Source organism: Ammospiza nelsoni, chromosome 3 (assembly GCF_027579445.1).
Source record: "Ammospiza nelsoni isolate bAmmNel1 chromosome 3, bAmmNel1.pri, whole genome shotgun sequence".
Lineage (NCBI taxonomy): Eukaryota > Metazoa > Chordata > Aves > Passeriformes > Passerellidae > Ammospiza > Ammospiza nelsoni.
Genome location: NC_080635.1, coordinates 67,589,540 through 67,605,653, shown reverse-complemented (window position 1 = coordinate 67,605,653; position 16,114 = coordinate 67,589,540).

The window sequence follows — 16,114 nt, the reverse complement described above, 5'->3', positions numbered from 1 at the left end:
CTTGGATACAAATCAGGTCTTGTATTGACTTCTGCCATATCTAAAAAGTCCTGTTGGTTGTATTAGGTACAAGTGTTGCATGTGTATTTTACTCCTTTATTATGATGTTGTCTGTGTTTGAAGAATGTTTTTTATTCTACAGTACTGTTTGAAACAGCTAACTCTTGAACTTCACTTGCAGATGTTTAGATAAAGGTTGAAGGTTTTCATCTGTTTTAATTGTTTGAGTTTTTCTAAGTTACAAGTCCTTTAAAAAAATCTAGAATAGTACACATTCTACCCTGAAGCTGTAATGCTGGTTGATAGTTTCCTGCAAAATTAGTCCTGTGAATTTGGTCTTTATGCTATTTTGTGTAGTGAAAGACTAGTAAAAGGTCATCCCTGGTGGTATTGGACTGGTTTCAGTGTTTGTTTTGAGACTGAGGTGAAATGTGTTTTTCATGATGATGCAGCTTAGTTGAAAGCATCCTGATTCTAGCTTAGGACAATTTCTTTTTACCATTCTCAGGCCTCCTGAGATAGAAAAGAGCAGGTCCTTTTTTTCCTGAAGTAAGAAGCAAGTGAGAATGGTATATTGTTTATAACATGGTGTAGACAGGGGGATTAATTAGTTCTCCCTACAAAGCTGAGATCCTGGGGTAGCTGTCAGTGATGGGAGCTATTGGCATTGCCGTGAGTCCAGCAGGGCAGAGGCAAGCAGGCTCCTGTCACTCCAGTGAGGGAGTGTAAGAGCTGGTGCTACCCAGAAGTGCAAGGTTTCTGAAAGCCTGTGTGCTGGCTTGCCTGGGGAGAGCCGGGGTGGTGGTGAGCTTTAAGGCCTGTTGCTTGTTTGAGAATTGAGAAAGGGAAGATGCAGCATGATGTGTTTACTGGAACAACTGTTGAGATTGCTCTGAAGTGGAAACATTGCCTTTTGGGAAGATCAGAGGAGGGTTAGCAATGGGATCCAATTATGCCTAAACAGAAGGGTGACCAAAATATTGCCCGTGAATGAAGTACAGAGTTAGAAATATGTAAATTTGGGCTGTATTGTTGAGTAAGTAAACTTTTCATACAAAAGCAAGAGGTATTCTTTCTACCGAAGAATTCAGATTCAGAATGCCCCATTTTCAGGATATCTGTAATGTTACCTGGTGGAGGTGACATAAAGGTTAAGTAAATGATTTTAGAATGTTTTGAAGTCCTGAGGATCCTTACAAGTATTATTTACACATCTTTGCTCTCAATTTTTGCTGCAGGAAGGCATGTTTTTCCAAAACAGGACTATCAAGGTACTAGGTGAAACAAAACATTAATATTTGTAATTAGAAAGACACAAACAAGAGATATGGAATGTTAGTTCTAAGATACGATGAATTTAGATAAAATATCAAAGACATTATTAAGTTAAAAGGAGGGGGGAGGGTTTTGTGGTTTTGTTTTGGTTGGTTTGTTTGTTTGTTTCACCTAACACAATTTTGATTTTAGAACTGCAAGTACAGGATAATCTTACTGGTGACGCATGCATGTATATCACCAGGTAGCAAATATTCCAGGAGTTAGGATTCGTGGGATAGTTCCTGTGGCCATGTATGTGATAACCTGCACTAGAAGAGTGCTGGAGAAGGAATGTTTTGAGCCAAGCAATGCCACCCTCTGGGGTGTTTTCCAACACCACAGCTGACACTATGGGTAATAAAATATTTGATAGTTGCTCTTTGCAGAGGCTATAGTAACTAGAGGTTTATTTTTAGATACAGTGCAAACTGGACTCTTTTTCCTGAAGTTCACACCTTAGTTTCCAAAACAAGAGAAAAATACCTATGAATCTGTTGATCAAGTAAGTTGTTTTTACTGAGTAGCTCTAATAGCTGCAAAATTTCCTTTCTAGCCTATACTAGAGTAGTTATTTCTCTGAAGTTTGGTATGGATAACCACTTGAATATTTAAAATGAATTTGATGACACAATAAGCCATGCATACAAGGGTCACCTGCTGTTCAAAGGAAGCAAAACCCATTCCATCTCACTGGAAGAGAACCATTTTGAACCAGTTAAGACCTGCATAGGCAGGGCCTTTAAAAGGGGACCAAGAGAAAAAAAGAAACCAATCCCCAAGCTTTGGGAACTAAAGGAAGAAGCTGCTTTTTCTAGGCCCCTGAAGCAAGACTGTCATAGGCTCAAGTACTCCTGTACTGTCTTTAAATAATAGAATTTACTTATGAGAGACACTGTTTCCACTGGAGTGTAGATCCATGTTCCTTTCAGACATCACCAGTGAAACTGAGTCCAAAACTGATTGTTGAAGGTAACATTTTTCAGGAATGAATCATTAGGCCACCCACAAGTCCCACGTTGCAGTTTAGGAGTCTGTTAAAGCAAACTTAGCAGATATAGCTCAGAGGACTTACCTCCTCTGAGGACACTGGGCAACAAATATGTCCCACCTTGGTAATTAAATAAAATGGCAGAAATCATGGACTGATACTCAGAACACAGGAAGGAACTTGGTATTTTTTATTTTTCCCTCAGTACTATTTTTGCATATCCTACATAGGTTTTTGCTTTCTAATAAATATCCAGGAAAATAATTCAAAGCACTAGAGAGCTATCGATAATCTGTTTCAAACTACATTATAATAATTCAGAGTAGAGTGAAAATAATTCCAAAATTTCTCTTAGTTCTTTCTCCTGGATGTTTTTATACAGGTATATTTGAAAATTGTTATGATATTTTATTCTGCTGTTTAACAACTTTACACCTTAATGTTCACATGGAGAAACAATGTCATTCATATATATGTTAATTTAGCTAACTTCCCTTTTATGGATCTTGGTGACACTAGAATGAAGCCAAAATCAGTGCTTCCCAAAGTTTCTTAAGCTATGCAACACACTTATGAAATTCCCTGATAGATGTTGCTAGTGATAAGAGAAACACATTTGATTCTTCTGTGCAGCTTCTTCTGTGCAGCCTGGAATCCACAAGAAATGGTGTGCAATAAAGGTACCAGAAAGTACTGTGAAGCCTGAATTAAGGGGCTGAAGACCCACAGGACCATACTGGCAAAATGGACAGGAGCACTTTCACGTGTCGCTGTAACAAATGACAAAAATGAAATGCTGCTGGAAACTTAGCATCATTGTTATATATGTGAGAATTTATACTCTGGAAGTTTGTCAGTCCAGGCTTTTCCTCTGCCTCCATCACATGGAGTCTTTCTAATTCTCAACGAGCTTATACATCAAAATGATGATGCAGAAATGTATTTACAACCTCCTCTGGACAAGTGATCAGAAAAATTTGCTATTTGCAATGTAAAAAGGATACTTTGTGGTCTTCATTGCTATCCACTGAATGCTGTGTTAATCTGGTGAATTTTTTTGCTTTTGTGTTGCTTGCACAGAAAATTGTAATTTCAAGATCACGAAGCTTCTGCTCTCATTATAAATTGGGCCAAAGAGAAGAAAGAAGGGGAAAATACTTTAAAGTGATGTTATAACAGGACTATCAACTTTAAAAAACAGAGGGATTCAAAGCCAACTGTTCTCTATTTAAATCCCAGTGCAAATCTAATCTAATCTAAAGAGGCTTTAGGGCCTTGACTTGCATCTTGTTGTTGTTATTGCATACATGTTTAGTCATTAGTAATCTGTGGATATATAGAAGTAGAAACAAACTAGTACTTCTGAAGTTTTCCTGCTCCTAATGCTTCATGGCAGGTATGCCAGATTTAACTACAAAAGCAATTGCTGGAAAAACATTCGGTGTGGCTTTGTCACAGAGATACTGAAGATGGAAGGATTGGAGGAGGATTTTAGGAGAAATAATACACTCTTCATCTTTTTTGACAAAGATAGAATGAGGACACTTGTAGTGGAGCTTTTCAGAGAAGCCACACAAGTTTACAATGAGACTATTAAAGGGTGCTGAACAGCAGAGACCTTCCCAGCAGCACTTGAGTGAAGCAACATACGTGTGATGTCACTAAACACGAGTGCACACCGCATGCTCTCAAGGTGAAGAAAAGAGAAGTTTATTTTCTGACTCCACATTTATAGTTTTCTAAAAGTGACAGTGGATTGGAAGGTGAAAGTGCCACCTCTCCAATGACACTGGACAAACTAACAGTCTATCAAATTTCTCTTCTTCCATAAAAGAATGCAAAACAATAAGTTATTTACAGAAAGTGTATGAGAAAGTTTGCTACAGGAATGTAAACATCAGAAAACTTTAAAAATCTTTAAAAATCAGAGCAGCAGTGTAAGAAATGCACCATTTGCAAGTGAAACTGGACATTTAAAAACCTTCCATACTGCAGGCTTCCTTACATGTGAATCTGCCACATTAAAGGCAATCCAATTGCAGATGACGGTGACGTGGGCAGCTGGGAAGGAATCCCACAGGAGGAGCACAGCCAAGGACGGCTTCTGAACACCAGTGTAAACAAAGGTTCATTTCTGTAAGACTACTACTACTAGGAAATATTTATACTGTGATACGGGCTCTAAAGGCCAGGATTAAATATGAGTCTTGTTTGTGCCAGGCACTGTGTGTAAACATCTGTGAGAGACAGTCCCTACTCTGAAAAAGGTTCCAGGCTAAATGCAGAAAGGTTAGGCTGCTTCACTTCCTACCATTGTTAGAATCACATTTCTATTTATCTTGGTCAAGATTATGAAGGGAGAGGGAATAAATTACCAACTTCCTTTTTTTCCCACTCCCTCCCCCCCCCCCCCCCCCCAAGATCTGTTATTTGCAAGTTTCTTTTTTCACTTCATGCTCTTTGCCATCATCAAAGTGGAACTGTGATACTGAAAGCCTTGCCATCCATGTGCAAACGGCCAGGGAATTTTCATGGCCACACTTATTGGTGGGCAACGCAAGCAATAACAAACATGAAGGTAAAAGTGGCTTTTGAGTGAAAAGATCAAGCTGCCCCAAAACCTTGAAATGTAGCTTGAAACAGATTATCGATAGCTCTCTAGTGACACTTCGAGGCCGTTTTCATGTACTGCAACTAAAATACTTTGCACTCTCGCAAGTGGCTGTTTTGAGCACTGGCAGCAATTTCCAGCATGGAAGTAAATGTGGGTTTTTGGAAAGGAGAGAAGGTGCCCATTTTAGGGAGAATATTTGCATTTAGATATATTATTTTTCTTTGGGGATCTATTAATTCTTTATCAAAAGCTATCCTTCAGCTTGATTAAATATTGGTATAGTAAAGTACAGAAAAGAAGATTCTTTATTGATTTTCTTTTCTATTAAGAAAGTACCTTAATCAAAATTTTCCCATTATAATTTGTGATTCCTAAGAGTTTTAGTAAGAAGTTCTCTATCCAAATTGTATTTCAAAACTACAGATATAGGAAGAAAATGTATGTCTTCCAGTTTATTTAGAATGGAACTACTGGAAAATTGGTTCAGATCCATCATCTGGAATGCTGTGAGTCCTCATGGACCAGCAGATTTAATGAATGTGTATATTGTTCATTAAACAGAAAAAAACTGTTTATTATTTCATATTTGTTTTCACATGGCATTGAAAAAAGTAGTTTGTAAAATTGATTGTGTTCACTGTGATTTCTAGAATATTATGCCAAAGTTATCAGAGGCCCTTACCTGAAAATTACAAGTTAAAAAAATTTGCCAACTTGTCCTCTAACACACACAGGAATGGTAGTGCAGGGATTGCCTGATGACATTTTCACCATCATGTCACATAAATCAGCTAAAATGGTAAAAATGCTTGTGGTTTGGCTATATTTATAGTCTCTGTATTGCTAGCCACATGGGAGAGCTATGGGAGGGAATTTCCCTAAAATTGTTTTAGCCAACATAACCACTGAGACATCAAGCATTTGTTGCTACTGAGAGTGTTAAACTTGGAAAACTCTCTTTACAACATGCCGAGGGATGGGGAAATAGTTAAGAGAATAACATTAAAAAGTAGTAGTCAAAGGATTCCGCACAGCCTTAGTAAATTAGTTGAACAATTTCTGAGTCAGTAGTGAGAGCTTTTCACAACAAAAATGAAATAGGATAATCTGGAAAACTAGATAAGGATAAATCCAATACCTGCTTTAGGTATGGTTTCACAAAAGATTTGGGTAAAAAAATATAAAGGAATAAGAAAAAAAAAGGTTGAGGAGTGTGAAAACAAAGAGAGAGGGGCTGGCAGAGGACAGAGAGTGTGTTGAGTGGAACCACAACAGAATGAAACAAGGACCAGGGAAGTTACAGATGAAGCAGTTAACAAAGATAACCGAACATACACTCGAGAAAAATGTATTTTTAGGTGGATAAAATGATTAGAAATAGACAAGATCAGCTTCACAATGAAAAACCATGTCATTTGCATGTCTTCTGACTGTGTACCCAGTTTAGTAGTTCAGTGGGAGTTAGGAGCTGTAATAGATGTTGACTTCAGTAATATTTTTGATGCTCTCCTGTGCAACAGTCTCATAAACACAGCAATGGAAATAAGAACTAGGAAAATAGGTGTTGAGAAAAGTCAGCTAAAAAAATAACCTCCATGTATTACAGTCAATTGTTTGCTGCTATATTGGGAGGACTGGAAGTGCATATAAAAAGGAACTCAGAATACTCATAATACACATGAGAGAGACAGTCCAAAAATCAAGCAGAAGTTCAGCAAAGTGCTGTGCTTCAGGAAAATGGATTTAACTCAGAAACAGAAAATGGGGACTGCATAGGCAACAGGAATCCCAGGGTTAAGGTGGTTCACAGGAAATATCACTCAAGCATTAGTCCTCTTTTGAGTGCAATGGCAAGGGCCCAACAGGGTTGTTTTGAGCATCTTTTGAGAAATATACACTTAAAGAACAGTTCTAGTTTTTCCTGTGAGTGTATGATACCTAACACAATAGAGTCTATGTCTTAGACTGAATAGTTAACATGTAATGAAATATCATAATATTAATATTAAAAGTGATTATTTCCAAAATCTGTTTTTGCATAGAGACCTTACTGATAACTGCATTAAGAATAATATGTAGCTCTGGTAGTGCATGTGTATTTTTATTTAGTTGGATGTTTATACATATGTATCTCATGACATAAATTGTGGACAACTGTTATTGTACCCTCCCTTTCCTGTACTACTTTTACTGAAGCACAAGACAAAGTTTTCCCTGATCTCTCAAGACCTTTTGGAAATCACTACATTGATTTCAAATTATAAAGCAAAGATATATAGGTAGGGAAGGGAACTTAAGCTAAACATTTTGACCACCACTGGTATTAAGACAGGATAAAGACAGATTGTACCTTTCAGATTATCTGTTTTAACCTCAAACCTCCACAGGGTTTCCACACATTTCTGCTGTGTAACCTGTTAGCCCATTGAATTAGACTTGTAGTCAGAAATCCTTTCCTAAAACCTAAGTAAAATCCCCTTTCTCACAAACTATACTGATTATTTTTGGTGCTCCCTCCAGCTGGCACAGAGAACTGATTTCTCTTTATAATAAAATGTAATGTGATGAAAAATCCAACTAAACTAGTCCTCCAAACTTCTTGTTTGTAGCATACAAACCCAACTCTTTTCTATGTAATTCCTGTGTATTGCCTTCCTTAAAATCTATGGACTATATAGAAAAAAACCTGAAAGCAAAACAACACTGGAGTATTGCCATACTGGTTTCATAAGAAGGAACTAGTTTTCCAAGAGGAGTGGCCCCTATCCTTTAGTATCAGCCATTAAACCAGGTGATTTTTTTTGTGGTGACCAGAGGTAAAAAGGCAGTCTGCTAAATTTAGCAGTTTACATATCTGCAAGTATAGATATATATTATAACCTATGGTGGACCTGCAGCAAACATGTTACATACCTAAATAGTGTTGTAGAGTGTTGCTGTACACAGTGGCAAACATGTCCATAACATGCTGCCCCATAGAACAGATTAATAAGAAATAACAAGAATAATAAGATTAATAAGAAGTAATAAGAAATAAAAAGAATAACAATTCTAAACAAAGAGGAATGCTCATCAGTCTTCACTGACTCCTCCTTTTTGGTCTGATCTTCAGGTGCTAAAATCAAGCCCGCATTTTCATAGTCTGTAGCCACTTTTCTATATACACAGTATGTATGTAGTGTGTATATATAAAACACATATAAACTTAGTCTGCAACCAGCTTGCTTACCCCACTGTACTAACTGGATTTGAAAAGACTGCGAGTTTCAGGCTACATATTGTTAGGTGCCTCATCACTATTTTATTTTCTTTATTATGTCTACCCTGAACAGGCACTACTTCATTGTGTGTTTTCTCCTAGTACATACACTTGAGCACTCTCCTCCAAGTGTGACTGGGCTTATTTCAAGGGGAATTCAGGCACCTTCTCCTATGCATGTATTTTCATTGATCACTGAAGTGCCAGCAGGGTGAGTGGTAAATTTCCATCATTCCGGTGATCACTGTGATCTGATCTAGGTAGAGACTGAGATTCCCTGATTGCAGACTGCTATCTGTCTCAGCATTTCAGAACAAATTTGGTTTTCTCCTTTTTTGCTTTTTAAAATATCAAACTTTCTGATTTATTCACTAAAATGACATGCAGAAATTGACTTAAGGATGTTTGTTATGAGCCCAGTTTCTTCTTAAAACAAGGAAACACAAAGTACAAAGCTAAGGTTGAGAAACTGTCAAAAATAAAGTTACACATGGAAACTTAATTTTAGTTTTTTTAACAAACACAGTTTTCATGGAAACTTTAAGAATTTCATCCTAAACATGGAGGTCTCTTTGTAAAGATACCTGCCACAGCCAGCACGTGGGTTTTGGTAGTACCTACCCCTCCTGTGCCTGTAACCATCAGAGACATGGTTATTTATGAGGTAGATCAGCAAAGAAAAGAATAATGCAGTGCTCTTCAGAACAAAGCAGAATGAGGCTGGTGTCTCTTACATCCCTATAATTCAGGTAACAAAGGAGGAATGAAGGAGAGGCAGGACTCTTGTGTTCCCAAAGCACTGAACTGGAGTCCCAGGGAAATGTGCTCTTCCACTGTCACTGATGCTGTTTTGCCACACACCTCGGGCAAATGGTTAGTCCAATGACTTAGAAGTGTTCTGTGAGGGGTGTTTTCCATATTATATATTTGCCACTCTAACCAAACCAAATGGGAGCAGTCAGTCCTTCGGTATTTTACACAAGAATGAGGAATACAGCAGCAATCCATTTAAAAATTTGGGGCTTAATCTCTCTGCACTGAAGTTCTATAATAGAGGACATAACAGGATTCCTTGACTTCACACATGGATTTGATGTCTAGGGTCCCTTCATAATGTCTTAGAAAGTAAACTACCTGGGAAAGACATTCCAGTGCCCTGCTCCTAGCTGCCCTGTTTAGCCAGGGGCAAAAAAAAGGGGGAAAGGAAGGATGTGAGGGATTTTCGACATATGTTTTTATGTACTTATTTTTACAATAGCTGAGAGCTAGCATACTCTTGGGAACTACTGGCAAGCTTCCATGCCTGGCTGAAGAGATTTGAACACCCATCTCACAGAAAAGTCCTTCCTCTGCTCTCCAGTGTATTCATTCTTGCAGGAGGGAAAGAGTAGGAGAGTTCAGTATTTCTCTCACTGAGGACATCCCACTGTGCTCCAAATTATTAGATACTTAGTGGACCAGAGAATGAACTACCTTGAGTCTTACTTTTTCCTAGATTTAAGTAGTTGATTTTAAAAGCCTAATCTTTTTCTAAACACGAGCTTTTGTCAAAGTGTGTTGTAAGCTTTATAAGAACATAAAGAGGGTGTGAAGTCTTAGTACTGTTGTAGTAACTTCATACTCTGTGGTTTTCTGATTTTTAAGTGGTTACTTGTCAGCTACTCTTTTTATCCTAGGTTTGTGTGTTATTTATCTTTTTAGGATAAAAAAAGGTCAAGAAACTGTCTGACCATACATATGCAAAAATTGTCATTGCACTGACCAAAGTAAGATCATCAGGTCTGATGCATAAACTGGTAAGAACTTGGAAAGGAAGCTGACAATACACAGATATACTGAAGCAATGATGTATATTTTGTCTTTTTCAACTTCATTGCTCTTAGCAGCTGGAGTTCTTGACAAATGTATCCATAACTGAGATGTCATTAAAGATATTCTTAGTAAATGAATCCCTGGCAAACTCATTTTAAACAGGGGTTTAAAAACTAAATTAAGAAAAAGGGAGAGGAGAAAATGAAAGAGGTCTACAGAGTATGCAGAAAAAATGACAAGTTGATTTAAAACTGCTTAACCAATTTTCTTCAACCTAACATTGTTTTCTTGAAGAGGCTATATTGCAAGCCAACACAAAGATTTCTGTCTTGCCATTTTTGACTTAAACAGCTGCAGAAGATTTCGATAACAACATATGGAATATATTTTTTTCACATTCATTTAGCTGAAAGAATTTTGTTCTAACTTGTCTGATATAATCCAAGAGTAAAACCAAATATGGAAATCCCAAGTCCCAGAAGAATGTGAGAAATTAATGAGAGCTGCTAAGCTGAAGCTAAAACGAAAGTTGGCACTGAGCTTCACCTAAACAGGCATGAGGAGGGATTTTTAATAGCAGCCATCTTGGGTACTTTGTTAAGGAAGGATAAAACACCAAAACCAAACAAACCCACAAAAATCCTCCCTGGTCACTCATGGTTCTTTTAAAGGGCAGTATCAGCAAGGTTTCTTCTTGAATTTGAGATGTTCCACCAGGCCTTTAAAGAAATATCACTTCTACTATATACTTAAGACACTGTTAAATTAAAATTACTAGAGAGATTTCTCCACCTAAATTAAGGTGTAAACAAGATCATACTCTGAATTCAAGAGTATGTAATTTTATTTAACAGTAAATGAGATGTAGAAAGGGAGAGAGAGAGAAAGAAATAGGAAAAAGAATCTGTCTAGAAATAGGAAAAGGGGTCTAGAGGAGGAAAGAAAGAGAGTGACAGAGAGACAGATTAAGTAGAGAAAAATATCACCCCTCCATGGATCCTGACAGCATCCATTTGGTCCTCTTCTTCTGATCTTCCCCGCTGTGAGGGTCCGAGCTTTACCAAAGTGCTGGCTGCAGTCTAGATCCAGTGAAAGAAGCCCACATAGCACAGGGTCCACTCAGTTTGTATTTGCCCAGGTACCTCCTTGGTGGTCTATTGTGTGAGTCATTAACCATTAACAGTCCAGTCTCTCACAGATATAGATATATAACCCCATTTGTCTTGCAGGAGATGACTATTGGCATATGGCGCAAGTGAACGTCAGCCATAACTTTGAAACCAGTATTAAGCAAGCATTTTGGTGAAGGGTGGCAATTGTATATGGGAACTGTCAGAACAGAAATTGGTGAAGGCATTCGCCAGGCCGCTGGTGCATTTAAGTCCATTAAAATCACGGCCTTATGCAATGCCAGAGTCTCCTCATCGTTTGTACACAACAGAGGTTGTATTTATAAATTTGCCCTGCGTGTTGTTTCACTGGGTTGCCAGTTTCACCGTGTCAGTTATACAGTCCATGGTGAGAGCAGAGCTTTGCCTGTGTGAAGCAAACTTTTCCTCTCTACTGAAGAATGTGAGATGGGGATGCTCCCTTTCATCAGTCCCAGTGCTTTCAGGAAGGGTTGAAGGGGGATGCAAGTGCCCAGGGTCCTTCACCCTCATGTTGTGTAGTCATGAGGACAGTGTTGTAGGCAGCACCTGTGACAAATGTTCCCCCAGCCCATGGGGACAATCATGAGCAGACAGACAGGGATATGAAGACACCAACAGCCACACCAACACTGACATGCACTGCAGGAGCTGCTTTGGTGGCTACAGGAGGTGAGGCTCCAGCTGCCCTGGACGGGTCTTCTCCTGGGCACCGCCCCAGCCATGAGTTACAGCCCAAGGCTCCCCCAGCTGCACACCAGACCGTGCAGCCCTGGGTGGTGACTGCTCTTGGACTCTGCTCAGAAAAACCTCCTCGGGGATGCTGAGTGCTGCCAGCAGTATAATGCAGTCTGGCTCCTTGCAGTTGGGGAGCAAAGTCAGCTGGATTTTGGCCAAGCCTTTCATAGGAGCCCAGTAGGGGAGTAAGGGTTCCCTCTGCAGAAACATTCTCTGTGGCTTGCTTGTAACTTGATCTACAGCTGTCAAGAGTGAACGTTGCCTATACTTACCAAGTTTCATAAAATAACATGTATAAGGATGTCCCTTGTTAAGGAACACCCATTAAGTGCATTAAATAATGGAATGAATCACAATTCTTAGGCAGAGAGCATTACACTAAATCCCTAGCATAAAATATTTTGTGTACTAATTGATTTTATCTTGCTGTGTTTTACTCAGCTTTTGCTGTGATGGCCTGAAATAAACAGCAAGGCTTCAATTTTGCCCACTGTCAAACCCAAATTCTGCGTGTTTGTTTCATGGGACCCATCTAAGTGACTTCAGTGCCAGTGCACAGAGCTACTTCATGTGACAGGAGCAAGAGCTTGTTCTCATCTACCTCACTGTGGTGGTAAACACTGACTTAAATGCAGCTAATGATACAAATAATGGACAGACTAGTTTGCTCTTCCTTAACTTGTTCAGGTAATAAAACTCATTTCCAAGCTCTAAAGGTGTCAGTGAACTTTCAGAAGAGTTGATTTATCAGTAACAGGCAGCCAAAGCCTTCTGTATCCCTTTCAAACAAATATTCCTTCACAAAATTAAATAAGTATATGAACTGCTATGGAATATGTCTGTACAAAGAAAACCACAGGTCATAAGATAGTTTCTGCTGATTTTTCTCCTTTACCCCTTCAGATTTTCCCTGTTGTCAGCAATTTTAAACCTTAAAAAAAAAAAAATCATAAGATTATAAATGATCCAGAAAACCTCACTACAGCTTCTAATTTTTACCAAACTGACCATACAAATTGTCTAGCATGGAAGTGAAACAGCTGCATTGCAAATGTCATGTCATGCTATTGTACAAATTAGGAAGCATTATCAGAAACAGATTTTAGTCTTCTTTCAACTAAAATTATATTTTTTTCTCCAAAGTTTGTGTTCTTCTGTTTATAAATTCAATGAAGCACCTTTTGTAATTAGTTATATGTGTTCAAACCAAAAGGCAAAAGCCTATGAGAATAGCATTACCCTAGTGTGCTATGCTAGCCTTTTATATGGGAAAAGCTGTCTCTGTCTTGTTCTTTTTGACTTTCAAAAACCACCAAACACAATTATTTTAAACAATAAAGCACTTCAGACATATTTCAAACAGGGAAACCATTAAATTAAAATTCTCAGAATTGCAGGTCATTTTTTGAAGTGTAGATCGTTAAATTTAATTGTCCCTTACAAGAACTGGGCAAATCAACCTCCTAGGATTTAAAAAAAAAGATCCAGCTGCTGTGCTTGAGGAAGATATAACTATTCACATTATTTATTTTTTATTGCACAGCAGTATTCTGTGTAGTATTTTAGACAACTGTATTAAATATAACACTCTCTGACCATTTCTGAAATAGAGACACTGTCATTTTCTTTCAAAATAATTTAAGCAATGTAGATCTGAGTTAATAGAAAAATTTTTCAGGATCATAACACCTATAATAATTATCTTTCACAGAACCAGTATTTTATTTCATAAGGGCTTTGTAGCTGACGTGCTCAGCACAACAAAAGGAGTTGGTGAGAGGTTTCAAAGATACTGTGAGCAAAAGAAGAGCCACTGTCAGCAACCCATCAGGTGAGCAACCCCCGGCTACTGCAGGGCTTGTGTCCCCCTCACGGTGGGGTCTGCCCAGCTGCTCACTGGATTGCTGCTCCAGCAAGGGTATCACCCCTCCAGATATGAACTTTTCTCACAAATTCAATCTTAGACTGACACACACAAGACTCCCTGCACAGTATTTGGGTTGCCCTAGGAAAAACAGCTGCCCACAGCTTTTTTCATCATTCTTCAGAAAGGCTCTGCCTCTATGTACTTGCAGTAGGTTAGCAGTCCCATGCACAATCCCTGGCCTACTATCCTGATTTTTTTAACACCCCCACATCTCATAGGCCTAGAGAGGAAAAAGAAGGATCCCAAAATTTCCCTGTTATCCACAGAGAATAGAGAAAAATACTTATGTGATACTTAGTGCCTGACCCCTTTCAGCAGGGTCAGTGGAGTGGTGAAAAAGCCTTTGCTGTAGTAAAGAACGGGGCAGACCCCACCTCCTGGGCACTCCGGGTTAGCCCTGCTCCTGGGAGCACAGTGCTCTCAGGATGTGAGGTGATCAGCCTGGGGCTGAGGGTTCAAAATGCAAAAGGCCTCTGCATGTCCCGGTGTCAAGGTGAGCTCTAGCCCTGAAGAGCAGAGCGCTGCTTTCTGACCCAGCATGGTGTGCTCAAATGCCTCTTTGCCCTTCCTCTTCCTCGAGTGATCAGCCTCCTTACTTTGGCCCCTAGGCATGGGTGGCAGAGGCTGGGGGGTAAAAGGGGTGAGCATGGGGGGATTACATTGGAGGATCTGTACCTAGCCCACAGGAAAAACAGCTATTTGACTCCTGCTTCTACTACATCTCAATGCCTCCTCAAAGACCACCCTTCACCCATGAGTTATCTGATCTCAGAGACAAATTCCACATTCCCAGCTTTTTTCCCTCCTTTGACCCCTCCTAGGTCAGTGCTTGGAAGCAGCTCCTCTCCACCCAGTTTGTAAGCCCACCCCAATGTCTATGGCAAGTGACCATGTTCTAGAGGCAGGGCATGAAAGGGTGGTGTCTTCAATCTGCATGGGATAAAAGGGAGGGATAGACCTAAGGGCCTTCCCAAACAGCAGTTAGTCCCGAGGAGACACACTGTGAAACGCAAAAATACTCTATTGTTGTCAAGTGCAAACAAATTTTATTGGCCTCACACAGAGAGGCTGCTGGCAAGGAGTAAGCTCTGAAAGCTAGTCCATGCTTCATAGCCTTTCAGGGACTGTCTTCCCCACTGGGACACTAAAAGAAGAGAAAATATGTATGCACAAGCCAGGCTTTCTAACTAGTCTCAGCCTACACTGCAATGTTCACAACCAGGAAATATTTCCAGATAGGCCACTCTTGTTTATTGGGGCCATTTGGATATCCTTGGAGTCCAAGCAGATTAAATGCATGTGGAGATCCTTCTCAGGCCATGGCATAGCTGGGTTACTCTGAGAAAAGCAAACATAACACAAGCAGGCTATGTTCTGGCCTGACCCATAAAAACACCTGAAAGACAGCAAGGCCCCCATCCTTCTGAGGACCACACATCCTTAGAAACAGAGTAAACAAAGGCAAGTGCCAATAGCCCTTCCCACCATGCAGTTCTGAGGCACAAACCCAGACAATAGGCTGTCTGTCCATGCACTCATTAAAAAGCATCTGTTATTTCAGGCTATAAAAACACAGACAGGGCACTCTGCTCCTGGAGATGAAAGCAGGCAGAAGGCAGGAAGAAAAGAACTTTATATCCCACAGTGATCCTCTAGCACCCTTCTTCTGACCTCCACACCCACAAGCTCCTCTGTTCCTCAGGGCTACTGGTTCCTCTGCTCCGAAGCAGGGGCACACACTGCCAGCATTCAGGAAGCTGCAGCCTCTCCCAGCAGCGCCTGCAGCACCACAGACACTCCCACTGCTTGCCAGCTCCAAAGGGAACATGCTGCGAATCTCTGGCAGGGTAAGCCCTCCTCCTCATAGCAAAGCTTTGGCACTCTGCCCTCAAAACACCCCTCTTACCAGCCCCATCCTCTCCCCCTAGATACCAAGGGGTCACAATATTCCCACTTGACCCAGAGTGGCCTGGAGAAAGTGATTGTAGATGCATGTAACCCTACAACAGCTCTGCAGGCAACATGTGAATTGCTCGGTGTGAAAGAAAGTGAACAGGCAAGGTCTGAGCTGCTCCTACCCTTGCTCTGTTCGTTCAACTGAAACGGGAATAGCTAGAAAGGATAGCACAGAAATGTTTTTGAGGGATAGTATAAAGACAGCTTGTCCCTCTCTACGTATTGTGTGACCTAGAAAGGAAAGAGAAGCGAGTCCTTTCTTTGGCTGTTGCAATTATACAGCTTGAAGCAGTCAGGCTGTCTACCTTCCTGCAGGAGATGTGACAGCTCCCAGCGCCAGAGAGCTGCATTCCTC